The sequence below is a fragment of the Clavelina lepadiformis genome, chromosome 3 (assembly GCF_947623445.1).
Source record: "Clavelina lepadiformis chromosome 3, kaClaLepa1.1, whole genome shotgun sequence".
Lineage (NCBI taxonomy): Eukaryota > Metazoa > Chordata > Ascidiacea > Aplousobranchia > Clavelinidae > Clavelina > Clavelina lepadiformis.
The window spans coordinates 22,454,900-22,472,722 of record NC_135242.1 but is presented as its reverse complement, the minus strand read 5'-3'; the positions used below and the strand labels follow the sequence as shown (position 1 = coordinate 22,472,722).

Genomic DNA, 17,823 nt, shown 5'->3' with positions numbered 1-17,823 from the left:
AGATTTCGGGCAGGGCCCAACGACAACTGTGCTTAAAGTTCAACGCAAATAAATAAGATCGCACTTTTCTCGAATCTGTTATGAAAACATAAATTCAATCCCACGTTGTCGGCAGGATTCGAACCTACGCGGACAGAGCCCTACATATTTCAAGTCTGTCGCCTTAACCACTCGGCCACGATAACTGTGCTTAATGTTCAACGCAAATAAATAAGATGGCACTTTTCTCGAATCTCTTATGAAAACATAATTTCACATCCGCGTTGTCGGCAGGATTCGAACCTGCGCGGGCAGAGCCCAACAGATTTCAAGTCTGTCGCCTTAACCACTCGGCCACGACAACTGTGCATAATGTTCAATGCAAATAAATAAACTCGCACTTTTCTCGAATCTCTTATGAAAACATAATTTCAATCCCGCGTTGTCGGCAGGATTCGAACTTACGCGGGCAGAGCCCTACATATTTCAATTCTGTCGCCTTAACCACTCGGCCACGACAACTGTGCTTAATTTACAATGCAAATTGTTAAAATGGCACTTTTCTCGAATCTCTTGTGAAAAAATAATTTCAATTCCGCGTTGTCGGCAATATTCCAACCTACGCGGGCAGAGCCCAACTAATTTCAAGTCTGTCGCGTTAACCACTCCGTCACGACAACTGTGCTTAATTTGCACTGCAAATAGATAAACTCGCACTTTTCTCGAATCTCTTATGAAAAATTTATGTTAACGTTTGCTGCCACTTTTTTCAGTTCCTTGTTAAACTAGTGTTTCCTAGTTAACTAAGAGCTAGTTTCATCCAAATTTTAAGTACTAAAGTAAACTTCTGTTATTTCCTTCAGTTTGACTTTCTGTTAACCTAAGCGCCTATATTTGAAAAATATCGTTACAAATTTCAAGTCTGTATTTTTCAGTCTAGCCAGCGGGTGGCCTGGACGTCAGTCTAGCCAGCGGGTGGCCTGGACGTCAGTCTAGCCAGCGGGTGGCCTGGACGTCAGGCTAGCCAGCGGGTGGCCTGGACGTCAGGCTAGCCAGCGGGTGGCCTGGACGTCAGGCTAGCCAGCGGGTGGCCTGGACGTCAGGCTAGCCAGCGGGTGGCCTGGACGTCAGGCTAGCCAGCGGGTGGCCTGGACGTCAGTCTAGCCAGCGGGTGGCCTGGACGTCAGGCTAGCCAGCGGGTGGCCTGGACGTCAGGCTAGCCAGCGGGTGGCCTGGACGTCAGGCTAGCCAGCGGGTGGCCTGGACGTCAGGCTAGCCAGCGGGTGGCCTGGACGTCAGGCTAGCCAGCGGGTGGCCTGGACGTCAGGCTAGCCAGCGGGTGGCCTGGACGTCAGGCTAGCCAGCGGGTGGCCTGGACGTCAGGCTAGCCAGCGGGTGGCCTGGACGTCAGGCTAGCCAGCGGGTGGCCTGGACGTCAGGCTAGCCAGCGGGTGGCCTGGACGTCAGGCTAGCCAGCGGGTGGCCTGGACGTCAGGCTAGCCAGCGGGTGGCCTGGACGTCAGGCTAGCCAGCGGGTGGCCCTGGACGTCAGTCTAGCCAGCGGGTGGCCCTGGACGTCAGGCTGGCCAGCGGGTGGCCTGGACGTCAGGCTGGCCAGCGGGTGGCCCTGGACGTCAGGCTGGCCAGCGGGTGGCCCTGGACGTCAGGCTGGCCAGCGGGTGGCCCTGGACGTCAGGCTGGCCAGCGGGTGGCCTGGACGTCAGGCTGGCCAGCGGGTGGCCTGGACGTCAGGCTGGCCAGCGGGTGGCCTGGACGTCAGGCTGGCCAGCGGGTGGCCTGGACGTCAGGCTGGCCAGCGGGTGGCCCTGGACGTCAGGCTGGCCAGCGGGTGGCCCTGGACGTCAGGCTGGCCAGCGGGTGGCCCTGGACGTCAGGCTGGCCAGCGGGTGGCCCTGGACGTCAGGCTGGCCAGCGGGTGGCCCTGGACGTCAGGCTGGCCAGCGGGTGGCCCTGGACGTCAGGCTGGCCAGCGGGTGGCCCTGGACGTCAGGCTGGCCAGCGGGTGGCCCTGGACGTCAGGCTGGCCAGCGGGTGGCCCTGGACGTCAGGCTGGCCAGCGGGTGGCCCTGGACGTCAGGCTGGCCAGCGGGTGGCCCTGGACGTCAGGCTGGCCAGCGGGTGGCCTGGACGTCAGTCTAGCCAGCGGGTGGCCTAGACGTCAGTGTGCTTAACGTCAGTCTATGGTCAGTGTGCTTAACGTCAGGGTGCTTAACGTCAGTCTATGGTCAACAAACGGTTGTTGGCTCGTCACTCTGCGGCCCGCTGGTTTGAACCTGCATCTTGTCGATCGACGTTCACCGATTTTTCCACTGTAGTATGTGTACCCTCCACCCGCCCCCTAGTTTCATATTCATATGAATATGCATATGCAATATCCAGATTAAGTTGCAAAAGTAATATCGGCTTTGTCGGCGGGATTCGAACGTACGCGGGCTGGGCCCAACAGATTTCGAGTCTGTCGCCTTAACCACTCCGCCACGACAACTGTGCCTAATGCATAGATGAAATAGATAAAATGCCACATTTCCGAATATCCATATGAAATTGCAAAAGTAATATCGGCTTTGTCGGCGGGATTCGAACGCACGCGGGCTGGGCCCAACAGATTTCGAGTCTGTCGCCTTAACCACTCCGCCACGACAACTGTGCCTAATGCATAGATGAAATAGATAAAATGCCACATTTCCGAATATTCATATGAAATTGCAAAAGTAATATCGGCGTTGTCGGCGGGATTCGAACGTACGCGGGCAGGAACCAAGAGATTTCGAGTCTGTCGCCTTAACCACTCGGCCACGACAACTGTGCTTAATGCACAGATGAAATAGATAAAATGGCGCATTTCCGATTATCCATTTGAAATTGCAAAAGTAATATCGGCGTTGTCGGCAGGATTCGGGGATTCGATTCAGATTTCGGGCAGGGCCCAACGACAACTGTGCTTAAAGTTCAACGCAAATAAATAAGATCGCACTTTTCTCGAATCTGTTATGAAAACATAAATTCAATCCCACGTTGTCGGCAGGATTCGAACCTACGCGGACAGAGCCCTACATATTTCAAGTCTGTCGCCTTAACCACTCGGCCACGATAACTGTGCTTAATGTTCAACGCAAATAAATAAGATGGCACTTTTCTCGAATCTCTTATGAAAACATAATTTCACATCCGCGTTGTCGGCAGGATTCGAACCTGCGCGGGCAGAGCCCAACAGATTTCAAGTCTGTCGCCTTAACCACTCGGCCACGACAACTGTGCATAATGTTCAATGCAAATAAATAAACTCGCACTTTTCTCGAATCTCTTATGAAAACATAATTTCAATCCCGCGTTGTCGGCAGGATTCGAACTTACGCGGGCAGAGCCCTACATATTTCAATTCTGTCGCCTTAACCACTCGGCCACGACAACTGTGCTTAATTTACAATGCAAATTGTTAAAATGGCACTTTTCTCGAATCTCTTGTGAAAAAATAATTTCAATTCCGCGTTGTCGGCAATATTCCAACCTACGCGGGCAGAGCCCAACTAATTTCAAGTCTGTCGCGTTAACCACTCCGTCACGACAACTGTGCTTAATTTGCACTGCAAATAGATAAACTCGCACTTTTCTCGAATCTCTTATGAAAAATTTATGTTAACGTTTGCTGCCACTTTTTTCAGTTCCTTGTTAAACTAGTGTTTCCTAGTTAACTAAGAGCTAGTTTCATCCAAATTTTAAGTACTAAAGTAAACTTCTGTTATTTCCTTCAGTTTGACTTTCTGTTAACCTAAGCGCCTATATTTGAAAAATATCGTTACAAATTTCAAGTATGTATTTTTCAGTCTAGCCAGCGGGTGGCCTGGACGTCAGTCTAGCCAGCGGGTGGCCTGGACGTCAGTCTAGCCAGCGGGTGGCCTGGACGTCAGTCTAGCCAGCGGGTGGCCTGGACGATAGTCTAGCCAGCGGGTGGCCTGGACGTCAGTCTAGCCAGCGGGTGGCCTGGACGTCAGGCTAGCCAGCGGGTTGCCTGGACGTCAGTCTAGCCAGCGGGTGGCCTGGACGTCAGTCTAGCCAGCGGGTGGCCTGGACGTCAGTCTAGCCAGCGGGTGGCCTGGACGTCAGTCTAGCCAGCGGGTGGCCTGGACGTCAGTCTAGCCAGCGGGTGGCCTGGACGTCAGTCTAGCCAGCGGGTGGCCTGGACGTCAGTCTAGCCAGCGGGTGGCCTGGACGTCAGTCTAGCCAGCGGGTGGCCTGGACGTCAGTCTAGCCAGCGGGTGGCCTGGACGTCAGTCTAGCCAGCGGGTGGCCTGGACGTCAGTCTAGCCAGCGGGTGGCCTGGACGTCAGTCTAGCCAGCTGGTGGCCTGGACGTCAGTCTAGCCAGCGGGTGGCCTGGACGTCAGTCTAGCCAGCTGGTGGCCTGGACGTCAGTCTAGCCAGCGGGTGGCCTGGACGTCAGTCTAGCCAGCGGGTGGCCTGGACGTCAGTCTAGCCAGCGGGTGGCCTGGACGTCAGTCTAGCCAGCGGGTGGCCTGGACGTCAGTCTAGCCAGCGGGTGGCCTGGACGTCAGTCTAGCCAGCGGGTGGCCTGGACGTCAGGCTAGCCAGCGGGTGGCCTGGACGTCAGTCTAGCCAGCGGGTGGCCTGGACGTCAGTCTAGCCAGCGGGTGGCCTGGACGTCAGTCTAGCCAGCGGGTGGCCTGGACGTCAGTCTAGCCAGCGGGTGGCCTGGACGTCAGTCTAGCCAGCGGGTGGCCTAGACGTCAGTCTAGCCAGCGGGTGGCCTAGACGTCAGTGTGCTTAACGTCAGTCTATGGTCAGTGTGCTTAACGTCAGGGTGCTTAACGTCAGTCTATGGTCAACAAACGGTTGTTGGCTCGTCACTCTGCGGCCCGCTGGTTTGAACCTGCATCTTGTCGATCGACGTTCACCGATTTTTCCACTGTAGTATGTGTGATGGATGTTATTGTGTGTACTGTATGACATATTACCTAAACTTTGTTCACTTGTATGAAGTATTATTAGCCTAATTGTTTGGTCGTATTACTTTTCCTTGCAACCACTGGTGCTGTCTGCATTTGTTTGGTTTCTTACCTTTGATTCATTGTTGCACCACGTCCAAGTTTGTTTTTTATGATGCAAACACACTGAAATATTGCACTGTAGTTCTATTGGAATTGGAACACTTCTGGTACCTATTATTGTTCTTAAATTTACCTTTTGTACATGTGTACTGTATATCTTTTTAAGTGATTATGTGCGTTTTGTGAATTTCTCCATAATGTCAGTAAATTTATGGTGTATGTTTGAGATTTTAACCATATGTAGAATTAATTTTAATCATTTAATCTTTCTGTTTGATTTTGATTGCAACACGTTTATCACCATGCTTTTATGTTTTACAGCCATCCTTGTAGGTTATATACCTATCTTCTCCTGACTTTCAAATCTGACAAGATGAAAATCAAGCTAGCGTAGTCTAGATGAAAATCAACTTGATTTCGAGACCTAGCTACGCCTACGTCTCTGTAGTGTATTAACTATAAGCTAGTTTCAACTAAATTTTAAGTACTAAAGTAAACTTCTGTTATTTGCTTAAGTCTAGCCAGCTGGTGGCCTAGACGTCAGTCTATGGTCATCAAACGGTTGTTGGCTCGTCACTCTGCAGCCCGCTGGTTTGAACCTGCATCTTGTCGATCGACGTTCACCGATTTTTCCACTGTAGTATGTGTACCCTCCACCCGCCCCTTAGTTTCATATGAATATGCATATGCAATATCCAGATTGCAAAAGTAATATCGGCTTTGTCGGCGGGATTCGAACGTACGCGGGCTGGGCCCAACAGATTTCGAGTCTGTCGCCTTAACCACTCCGCCACGACAACTGTGCCTAATGCATAGATGAAATAGATAAAATGCCACATTTCCGAATATCCATATGAAATTGCAAAAGTAATATCGGCTTTGTCGGCGGGATTCGAACGTACGCGGGTTGGGCCCAACAGATTTCGAGTCTGTCGCCTTAACCACTCCGCCACGACAACTGTGCCTAATGCATAGATGAAATAGATAAAATGCCACATTTCCGAATATTCATATGAAATTGCAAAAGTAATATCGGCGTTGTCGGCGGGATTCGAACGTACGCGGGCAGGAACCAAGAGATTTCGAGTCTGTCGCCTTAACCACTCGGCCACGACAACTGTGCTTAATGCACAGATGAAATAGATAAAATGGCGCATTTCCGATTATCCATTTGAAATTGCAAAAGTAATATCGGCGTTGTCGGCAGGAATCGGGGATTCGATTCAGATTTCGGGCAGGGCCCAACGACAACTGTGCTTAATGTTCAACGCAAATAAATAAGATGGCACTTTTCTCGAATCTCTTATGAAAATATAATTTCACATCCGCGTTGTCGGCATGATTCGAACCTGCGCGGGCAGAGCCCAACAGATTTCAAGTCTGTCGCCTTAACCACTCGGCCACGACAACTGTGCTTAATGTTCAATGCAAATAAATAAACTCGCACTTTTCTCGAATCTCTTATGAAAACATAATTTCAATCCCGCGTTGTCAGCAGGATTCGAACTTACGCGGGCAGAGCCATACATATTTCAATTCTGTCGCCTTAACCACTCGGCCACGACAACTGTGCTTAATTTACAATGCAAATTGTTAAAATGGCACTTTTCTCGAATCTCTTGTGAAAAAATAATTTCAATTCCGCGTTGTCGGCAATATTCCAACCTACGCGGGCAGAGCCCAACTAATTTCAAGTCTGTCGCGTTAACCACTCCGTCACGACAACTGTGCTTAATTTGCACTGCAAATAGATAAACTCGCACTTTTCTCGAATCTCTTATGAAAAATTTATGTTAACGTTTGCTGCCACTTTTTTCAGTTCCTTGTTAAACTAGTGTTTCCTAGTTAACTAAGAGCTAGTTTCAACCAAATTTTAAGTACTAAAGTAAACTTCTGTTATTTCCTTCAGTTTGACTTTCTGTTAACCTAAGCGCCTATATTTGAAAAATATCGTTACAAATTTCAAGTCTGTATTTTTCAGTCTAGCCAGCTGCTGGCCTAGACGTCAGGCTAGCCAGCTGCTGGCCTAGACGTCAGGCTAGCCAGCTGCTGGCCTAGACGTCAGTCAATGGTCATCAAACGGTTGTTGGCTCGTCACTCTGCGGCCCGCTGGTTTGAACCTGCATCTTGTCGATCGACGTTCACCGATTTTTCCACTGTAGTATGTGTGCCCTCCACCCGCCCCCTAGTTTCATATTCATATGAATATGCATATGCAATATCCAGATTAAGTTGCAAAAGTAATATCGGCTTTGTCGGCGGGATTCGAACGTACGCGGGCTGGGCCCAACAGATTTCGAGTCTGTCGCCTTAACCACTCCGCCACGACAACTGTGCCTAATGCATAGATGAAATAGATAAAATGCCACATTTCCGAATATCCATATGAAATTGCAAAAGTAATATCGGCTTTGTCGGCGGGATTCGAACGTACGCGGGCTGGGCCCAACAGATTTCGAGTCTGTCGCCTTAACCACTCCGCCACGACAACTGTGCCTAATGCATAGATGAAATAGATAAAATGCCACATTTCCGAATATTCATATGAAATTGCAAAAGTAATATCGGCGTTGTCGGCGGGATTCGAACGTATGCGGGCAGGAACCAAGAGATTTCGAGTCTGTCGCCTTAACCACTCGGCCACGACAACTGTGCTTAATGCACAGATGAAATAGATAAAATGGCGCATTTCCGATTATCCATTTGAAATTGCAAAAGTAATATCGGCGTTGTCGGCAGGATTCGGGGATTCGATTCAGATTTCGGGCAGGGCCCAACGACAACTGTGCTTAAAGTTCAACGCAAATAAACAAGATCGCACTTTTCTCGAATCTGTTATGAAAACATAAATTCAATCCCACGTTGTCGGCAGGATTCGAACCTACGCGGACAGAGCCCTACATATTTCAAGTCTGTCGCCTTAACCACTCGGCCACGATAACTGTGCTTAATGTTCAACGCAAATAAATAAGATGGCACTTTTCTCGAATCTCTTATGAAAACATAATTTCACATCCGCGTTGTCGGCAGGATTCGAACCTGCGCGGGCAGAGCCCAACAGATTTCAAGTCTGTCGCCTTAACCACTCGGCCACGACAACTGTGCATAATGTTCAATGCAAATAAATAAACTCGCACTTTTCTCGAATCTCTTATGAAAACATAATTTCAATCCCGCGTTGTCGGCAGGATTCGAACTTACGCGGGCAGAGCCCTACATATTTCAATTCTGTCGCCTTAACCACTCGGCCACGACAACTGTGCTTAATTTACAATGCAAATTGTTAAAATGGCACTTTTCTCGAATCTCTTGTGAAAAAATAATTTCAATTCCGCGTTGTCGGCAATATTCCAACCTACGCGGGCAGAGCCCAACTAATTTCAAGTCTGTCGCGTTAACCACTCCGTCACGACAACTGTGCTTAATTTGCACTGCAAATAGATAAACTCGCACTTTTCTCGAATCTCTTATGAAAAATTTATGTTAACGTTTGCTGCCACTTTTTTCAGTTCCTTGTTAAACTAGTGTTTCCTAGTTAACTAAGAGCTAGTTTCATCCAAATTTTAAGTACTAAAGTAAACTTCTGTTATTTCCTTCAGTTTGACTTTCTGTTAACCTAAGCGCCTATATTTGAAAAATATCGTTACAAATTTCAAGTCTGTATTTTTCAGTCTAGCCAGCGGGTGGCCTGGACGTCAGTCTAGCCAGCGGGTGGCCTGGACGTCAGTCTAGCCAGCGGGTGGCCTGGACGTCAGGCTAGCCAGCGGGTGGCCTGGACGTCAGGCTAGCCAGCGGGTGGCCTGGACGTCAGGCTAGCCAGCGGGTGGCCTGGACGTCAGGCTAGCCAGCGGGTGGCCTGGACGTCAGGCTAGCCAGCGGGTGGCCTGGACGTCAGTCTAGCCAGCGGGTGGCCTGGACGTCAGGCTAGCCAGCGGGTGGCCTGGACGTCAGGCTAGCCAGCGGGTGGCCTGGACGTCAGGCTAGCCAGCGGGTGGCCTGGACGTCAGGCTAGCCAGCGGGTGGCCTGGACGTCAGGCTAGCCAGCGGGTGGCCTGGACGTCAGGCTAGCCAGCGGGTGGCCTGGACGTCAGGCTAGCCAGCGGGTGGCCTGGACGTCAGGCTAGCCAGCGGGTGGCCTGGACGTCAGGCTAGCCAGCGGGTGGCCTGGACGTCAGGCTAGCCAGCGGGTGGCCTGGACGTCAGGCTAGCCAGCGGGTGGCCTGGACGTCAGGCTAGCCAGCGGGTGGCCTGGACGTCAGGCTGGCCAGCGGGTGGCCTGGACGTCAGGCTGGCCAGCGGGTGGCCCTGGACGTCAGGCTGGCCAGCGGGTGGCCCTGGACGTCAGGCTGGCCAGCGGGTGGCCCTGGACGTCAGGCTGGCCAGCGGGTGGCCCTGGACGTCAGGCTGGCCAGCGGGTGGCCCTGGACGTCAGGCTGGCCAGCGGGTGGCCCTGGACGTCAGGCTGGCCAGCGGGTGGCCCTGGACGTCAGGCTGGCCAGCGGGTGGCCTGGACGTCAGGCTGGCCAGCGGGTGGCCCTGGACGTCAGGCAGGCCAGCGGGTGGCCTGGACGTCAGGCTGGCCAGCGGGTGGCCTGGACGTCAGGCTGGCCAGCGGGTGGCCCTGGACGTCAGGCTGGCCAGCGGGTGGCCCTGGACGTCAGGCTGGCCAGCGGGTGGCCCTGGACGTCAGGCTGGCCAGCGGGTGGCCCTGGACGTCAGGCTGGCCAGCGGGTGGCCCTGGACGTCAGGCTGGCCAGCGGGTGGCCCTGGACGTCAGGCTGGCCAGCGGGTGGCCCTGGACGTCAGGCTGGCCAGCGGGTGGCCCTGGACGTCAGGCTGGCCAGCGGGTGGCCCTGGACGTCAGGCTGGCCAGCGGGTGGCCCTGGACGTCAGGCTGGCCAGCGGGTGGCCTGGACGTCAGGCTGGCCAGCGGGTGGCCTGGACGTCAGTCTAGCCAGCGGGTGGCCTAGACGTCAGTGTGCTTAACGTCAGTCTATGGTCAGTGTGCTTAACGTCAGGGTGCTTAACGTCAGTCTATGGTCAACAAACGGTTGTTGGCTCGTCACTCTGCGGCCCGCTGGTTTGAACCTGCATCTTGTCGATCGACGTTCACCGATTTTTCCACTGTAGTATGTGTACCCTCCACCCGCCCCCTAGTTTCATATTCATATGAATATGCATATGCAATATCCAGATTAAGTTGCAAAAGTAATATCGGCTTTGTCGGCGGGATTCGAACGTACGCGGGCTGGGCCCAACAGATTTCGAGTCTGTCGCCTTAACCACTCCGCCACGACAACTGTGCCTAATGCATAGATGAAATAGATAAAATGCCACATTTCCGAATATCCATATGAAATTGCAAAAGTAATATCGGCTTTGTCGGCGGGATTCGAACGTACGCGGGCTGGGCCCAACAGATTTCGAGTCTGTCGCCTTAACCACTCCGCCACGACAACTGTGCCTAATGCATAGATGAAATAGATAAAATGCCACATTTCCGAATATTCATATGAAATTGCAAAAGTAATATCGGCGTTGTCGGCGGGATTCGAACGTACGCGGGCAGGAACCAAGAGATTTCGAGTCTGTCGCCTTAACCACTCGGCCACGACAACTGTGCTTAATGCACAGATGAAATAGATAAAATGGCGCATTTCCGATTATCCATTTGAAATTGCAAAAGTAATATCGGCGTTGTCGGCAGGATTCGGGGATTCGATTCAGATTTCGGGCAGGGCCCAACGACAACTGTGCTTAAAGTTCAACGCAAATAAATAAGATCGCACTTTTCTCGAATCTGTTATGAAAACATAAATTCAATCCCACGTTGTCGGCAGGATTCGAACCTACGCGGACAGAGCCCTACATATTTCAAGTCTGTCGCCTTAACCACTCGGCCACGATAACTGTGCTTAATGTTCAACGCAAATAAATAAGATGGCACTTTTCTCGAATCTCTTATGAAAACATAATTTCACATCCGCGTTGTCGGCAGGATTCGAACCTGCGCGGGCAGAGCCCAACAGATTTCAAGTCTGTCGCCTTAACCACTCGGCCACGACAACTGTGCATAATGTTCAATGCAAATAAATAAACTCGCACTTTTCTCGAATCTCTTATGAAAACATAATTTCAATCCCGCGTTGTCGGCAGGATTCGAACTTACGCGGGCAGAGCCCTACATATTTCAATTCTGTCGCCTTAACCACTCGGCCACGACAACTGTGCTTAATTTACAATGCAAATTGTTAAAATGGCACTTTTCTCGAATCTCTTGTGAAAAAATAATTTCAATTCCGCGTTGTCGGCAATATTCCAACCTACGCGGGCAGAGCCCAACTAATTTCAAGTCTGTCGCGTTAACCACTCCGTCACGACAACTGTGCTTAATTTGCACTGCAAATAGATAAACTCGCACTTTTCTCGAATCTCTTATGAAAAATTTATGTTAACGTTTGCTGCCACTTTTTTCAGTTCCTTGTTAAACTAGTGTTTCCTAGTTAACTAAGAGCTAGTTTCATCCAAATTTTAAGTACTAAAGTAAACTTCTGTTATTTCCTTCAGTTTGACTTTCTGTTAACCTAAGCGCCTATATTTGAAAAATATCGTTACAAATTTCAAGTATGTATTTTTCAGTCTAGCCAGCGGGTGGCCTGGACGTCAGTCTAGCCAGCGGGTGGCCTGGACGTCAGTCTAGCCAGCGGGTGGCCTGGACGTCAGTCTAGCCAGCGGGTGGCCTGGACGATAGTCTAGCCAGCGGGTGGCCTGGACGTCAGTCTAGCCAGCGGGTGGCCTGGACGTCAGGCTAGCCAGCGGGTTGCCTGGACGTCAGTCTAGCCAGCTGGTGGCCTGGACGTCAGTCTAGCCAGCGGGTGGCCTGGACGTCAGTCTAGCCAGCGGGTGGCCTGGACGTCAGTCTAGCCAGCGGGTGGCCTGGACGTCAGTCTAGCCAGCGGGTGGCCTGGACGTCAGTCTAGCCAGCGGGTGGCCTGGACGTCAGTCTAGCCAGCGGGTGGCCTGGACGTCAGTCTAGCCAGCGGGTGGCCTGGACGTCAGTCTAGCCAGCGGGTGGCCTGGACGTCAGTCTAGCCAGCGGGTGGCCTGGACGTCAGTCTAGCCAGCGGGTGGCCTGGACGTCAGTCTAGCCAGCGGGTGGCCTGGACGTCAGTCTAGCCAGCTGGTGGCCTGGACGTCAGTCTAGCCAGCGGGTGGCCTGGACGTCAGTCTAGCCAGCTGGTGGCCTGGACGTCAGTCTAGCCAGCGGGTGGCCTGGACGTCAGTCTAGCCAGCGGGTGGCCTGGACGTCAGTCTAGCCAGCGGGTGGCCTGGACGTCAGTCTAGCCAGCGGGTGGCCTGGACGTCAGTCTAGCCAGCGGGTGGCCTGGACGTCAGTCTAGCCAGCGGGTGGCCTGGACGTCAGGCTAGCCAGCGGGTGGCCTGGACGTCAGTCTAGCCAGCGGGTGGCCTGGACGTCAGTCTAGCCAGCGGGTGGCCTGGACGTCAGTCTAGCCAGCGGGTGGCCTGGACGTCAGTCTAGCCAGCGGGTGGCCTGGACGTCAGTCTAGCCAGCGGGTGGCCTAGACGTCAGTCTAGCCAGCGGGTGGCCTAGACGTCAGTGTGCTTAACGTCAGTCTATGGTCAGTGTGCTTAACGTCAGGGTGCTTAACGTCAGTCTATGGTCAACAAACGGTTGTTGGCTCGTCACTCTGCGGCCCGCTGGTTTGAACCTGCATCTTGTCGATCGACGTTCACCGATTTTTCCACTGTAGTATGTGTGATGGATGTTATTGTGTGTACTGTATGACATATTACCTAAACTTTGTTCACTTGTATGAAGTATTATTAGCCTAATTGTTTGGTCGTATTACTTTTCCTTGCAACCACTGGTGCTGTCTGCATTTGTTTGGTTTCTTACCTTTGATTCATTGTTGCACCACGTCCAAGTTTGTTTTTTATGATGCAAACACACTGAAATATTGCACTGTAGTTCTATTGGAATTGGAACACTTCTGGTACCTATTATTGTTCTTAAATTTACCTTTTGTACATGTGTACTGTATATCTTTTTAAGTGATTATGTGCGTTTTGTGAATTTCTCCATAATGTCAGTAAATTTATGGTGTATGTTTGAGATTTTAACCATATGTAGAATTAATTTTAATCATTTAATCTTTCTGTTTGATTTTGATTGCAACACGTTTATCACCATGCTTTTATGTTTTACAGCCATCCTTGTAGGCTATATACCATGTAAATATGTATGTATCAGCTACTAAATATGTGAGACTAGTTTAGCCTACAAACGAATTTTTCAGGAAAACTATTTCGAGTGCATGTAACAAATACGTTAGTTACAAAAAACTATTAAGATTCAATACTTAACAGAAACACTACATTCCTCAAAATAGCATTGTTGTAACATATCCAAATCTCTTGTCCTGTTATGTTTCTTCTTGTTATCGATGCTGGCACTATTTGTCCATCAAAGTTTCTGCTGTGATTCATATTTTTGAAGGCAATCAATTGCTTTAGCAACGCTACGGTACAATATTTTATGTGATTTTCGCTTCGTTTGGCTTCATCTCTCAAATATGTAAGTCGGCTCGGTGGCTGAGTGGTCAGAGCGCTGGACTCGCAATAGTGCAGCCCAAAGTTCCGTGTTCGATACCCAGTACCTAAACGACACTTGCTCCTGTTCAGTGGACCTGGTATACAGTTCTAAATTTGGGTAGTACAATATAAAAAAAAACAAATAAAAAATTTGTGGCAGTCAGAACTTGCACAAAGGCCAGTTCGGTAACCGGGGCTCGAGTCTTGAGAAATCATGGCCGGGTTGAAGTCGTGCAAAGACTTTTCTCAGACCAAAGATAAGGGTTATCATAGCTTACCAAACCATGTTTTTTTTTGTAAAAGATACAAATAGGTAATAATTTGCAACGTTAAAGAGGTTTTGGTACAGATAAGAGTTGGATCAATTGTAATTTGTAATTGAGCTGAATGTAATTAATTACATTTTTCATGTAATTGTAATTGAAGGATTTTTATTTTGTGTAATTGTAATTTGATAAAATTTTTGCCTAATTACAATTTCAATTACATTGTTATTGAGACCTGATAAGCACAACATAAAATAGTTAAGCCTATTTACATAGGTGTGCTATGCGTGCCTCGTTAACTAGATAATTCAGCCATGCTAAAAGGGTCATGTCCCAATTCAAAGAGATAGGCTTTTCAATGCAAAGTAGGGGAGACCGGGGTTAGTTGGATAAAATTTTAGGAAAATTTAAACCACAAAAATTCAGAAGGATCTTCGAAACCTTTATCTAGTCTGGCATAATGACTACGCTGGTCTACAACTTATTACAAAAGACTGACCAGAAATTGTTACAGGTTTACGCGCAAACTTTATTTTTTCAGACATCAGTCACATTTTTCTACTAACCCCGAAGCCGGGGTTTGTTGGAAAACCACACGGGGTTAGTTGGAAAATATATCAATTTGTTATATACAGTATTCAAAAGTGTCTGTTCTTTGAATGTCAATCAATCTATTGTGGATTGTAGCCCGACAAGTCAACAGGGAAGAAAAATTTCTGCTGACAGCGTTTCGTTGATCCGCGTAGATCCACGTTGAGTTTTGCGTTTATACTCGCGCATACTTTCAATTAAAAAGTGTAGAAAAGCCTATTTGTCGATCTGTATCAAATAACAAGTTCCAACTTAACTGTACGAGGTTGTATAAGTTAAAAATATGAATTCCATCAAGCATTAATAAAAAAACATTTTACTCATATGATTTTACATATTCCAACTAACCCCATTCAAAATTTTCCAACTAACCCCGTATGCACATGGGAGAGAAAACTTACTTTTTATGTAGCTACTAAACCAGGTAATTTAATTGCCTCTGCCTTTTCTGGTACCATGGCACCTACGGTCAATATAGACTAATGAACTTTCAATTGTCTCTCTAGAGCACTATGTTACACTATATTTACCAACAAGCTCGAATTTTAGTTCAAAGTGTAAAAAACAGAAAAACGTGTACCACTCTTATGCTTCTGCTCTGAGACCAATAACATTAACATGGCGAATAGATAACATCGTTATCAATCACTAAGGGGCAGTAAAGATTTACAAAGATGTTCGGGGAGTACTAAAACTGCGATTTTTCAACTAACCCCGCTGTCCAACTAACCCCGGTCTCCCCTACATTAAATCAAGAAGCTACCAACGCAAAACTACATTATAAACCTACCCTGAATTTTGGCTTGCAACAAGACCTAGGTTATGTCTGTCTACAGTCTTAATTTGGACAAAATCCATGTACTCAGTTTTCTATAACAATTGCCTAAACTTTACAACAAGTTTTTAGCTTAACATTTTATGACAAATACTCCAAAAAAACAAAAATTCAAACCCACACAAAATTTACAACTTAGCCTAGACCTGGAACCAGCTGTCGTCAAAACAACGACGAAATACTCCATATCGACGTCACGTGCGCATTGGACCGGAAAATTTTTACTTTTTTTAATATGACGCATTGAGTGCGACACAATCACAATCACTGTGTTGCCGGCACAAAATTGTCGTATTATTGGGAAGTGACCCCTTAAACGTGAAGAAATTCATAAATTTTAGATTTACTTATGACTATATCTATATATATTATATAAGGTAAGTGATTAGGATTAGGTTTAGGTGAATAGGAGGGCAAGTTTCTGGTGGTCTAGACGTGAGTCTAGCCAGCTGGTGGCCTGGACGTCAGTCTAGCCAGCTGGTGGCCTGGACGTCAGTCTAGCCAGCGGGTGGCCTGGACGTCAGTCTAGCCAGCGGGTGGCCTGGACGTCAGTCTAGCCAGCGGGTGGCCTGGACGTCAGTCTAGCCAGCGGGTGGCCTGGACGTCAGTCTAGCCAGCGGGTGGCCTGGACGTCAGTCTAGCCAGCGGGTGGCCTGGACGTCAGGCTAGCCAGCGGGTGGCCTGGACGTCAGTCTAGCCAGCGGGTGGCCTGGACGTCAGTCTAGCCAGCGGGTGGCCTGGACGTCAGTCTAGCCAGCGGGTGGCCTGGACGTCAGTCTAGCCAGCGGGTGGCCTGGACGTCAGTCTAGCCAGCGGGTGGCCTAGACGTCAGTCTAGCCAGCGGGTGGCCTAGACGTCAGTGTGCTTAACGTCAGTCTATGGTCAGTGTGCTTAACGTCAGGGTGCTTAACGTCAGTCTATGGTCAACAAACGGTTGTTGGCTCGTCACTCTGCGGCCCGCTGGTTTGAACCTGCATCTTGTCGATCGACGTTCACCGATTTTTCCACTGTAGTATGTGTGATGGATGTTATTGTGTGTACTGTATGACATATTACCTAAACTTTGTTCACTTGTATGAAGTATTATTAGCCTAATTGTTTGGTCGTATTACTTTTCCTTGCAACCACTGGTGCTGTCTGCATTTGTTTGGTTTCTTACCTTTGATTCATTGTTGCACCACGTCCAAGTTTGTTTTTTATGATGCAAACACACTGAAATATTGCACTGTAGTTCTATTGGAATTGGAACACTTCTGGTACCTATTATTGTTCTTAAATTTACCTTTTGTACATGTGTACTGTATATCTTTTTAAGTGATTATGTGCGTTTTGTGAATTTCTCCATAATGTCAGTAAATTTATGGTGTATGTTTGAGATTTTAACCATATGTAGAATTAATTTTAATCATTTAATCTTTCTGTTTGATTTTGATTGCAACACGTTTATCACCATGCTTTTATGTTTTACAGCCATCCTTGTAGGTTATATACCTATCTTCTCCTGACTTTCAAATCTGACAAGATGAAAATCAAGCTAGCGTAGTCTAGATGAAAATCAACTTGATTTCGAGACCTAGCTACGCCTACGTCTCTGTAGTGTATTAACTATAAGCTAGTTTCAACTAAATTTTAAGTACTAAAGTAAACTTCTGTTATTTGCTTAAGTCTAGCCAGCTGGTGGCCTAGACGTCAGTCTATGGTCATCAAACGGTTGTTGGCTCGTCACTCTGCAGCCCGCTGGTTTGAACCTGCATCTTGTCGATCGACGTTCACCGATTTTTCCACTGTAGTATGTGTACCCTCCACCCGCCCCTTAGTTTCATATGAATATGCATATGCAATATCCAGATTGCAAAAGTAATATCGGCTTTGTCGGCGGGATTCGAACGTACGCGGGCTGGGCCCAACAGATTTCGAGTCTGTCGCCTTAACCACTCCGCCACGACAACTGTGCCTAATGCATAGATGAAATAGATAAAATGCCACATTTCCGAATATCCATATGAAATTGCAAAAGTAATATCGGCTTTGTCGGCGGGATTCGAACGTACGCGGGTTGGGCCCAACAGATTTCGAGTCTGTCGCCTTAACCACTCCGCCACGACAACTGTGCCTAATGCATAGATGAAATAGATAAAATGCCACATTTCCGAATATTCATATGAAATTGCAAAAGTAATATCGGCGTTGTCGGCGGGATTCGAACGTACGCGGGCAGGAACCAAGAGATTTCGAGTCTGTCGCCTTAACCACTCGGCCACGACAACTGTGCTTAATGCACAGATGAAATAGATAAAATGGCGCATTTCCGATTATCCATTTGAAATTGCAAAAGTAATATCGGCGTTGTCGGCAGGAATCGGGGATTCGATTCAGATTTCGGGCAGGGCCCAACGACAACTGTGCTTAATGTTCAACGCAAATAAATAAGATGGCACTTTTCTCGAATCTCT

At 48.8% G+C, this 17,823-nt stretch overlaps 1 protein-coding gene and 5 non-coding genes across 6 annotated transcripts in view; 1 reads left to right on the top strand and 5 right to left on the bottom strand.

Moving 5' to 3' along the window:
* The window catches only part of LOC143448762 (receptor-interacting serine/threonine-protein kinase 1-like), an 88,154-nt gene that overhangs the window by 6,787 nt on the left and 63,544 nt on the right, over positions 1-17,823 (top strand). The window lies entirely within an intron of this gene.
* On the bottom strand, positions 262-343 carry Trnas-uga (transfer RNA serine (anticodon UGA)). The gene has a single exon. It is a non-coding gene; the product is annotated as a tRNA-Ser (tRNA).
* On the bottom strand, positions 3,172-3,253 carry Trnas-uga (transfer RNA serine (anticodon UGA)). Its single transcript has one exon. It is a non-coding gene; the product is annotated as a tRNA-Ser (tRNA).
* Positions 6,394-6,475, bottom strand: Trnas-uga (transfer RNA serine (anticodon UGA)). The gene has a single exon. It is a non-coding gene; the product is annotated as a tRNA-Ser (tRNA).
* Positions 8,084-8,165, bottom strand: Trnas-uga (transfer RNA serine (anticodon UGA)). Its single transcript has one exon. It is a non-coding gene; the product is annotated as a tRNA-Ser (tRNA).
* Trnas-uga (transfer RNA serine (anticodon UGA)) lies at positions 11,052-11,133 on the bottom strand. The gene has a single exon. It is a non-coding gene; the product is annotated as a tRNA-Ser (tRNA).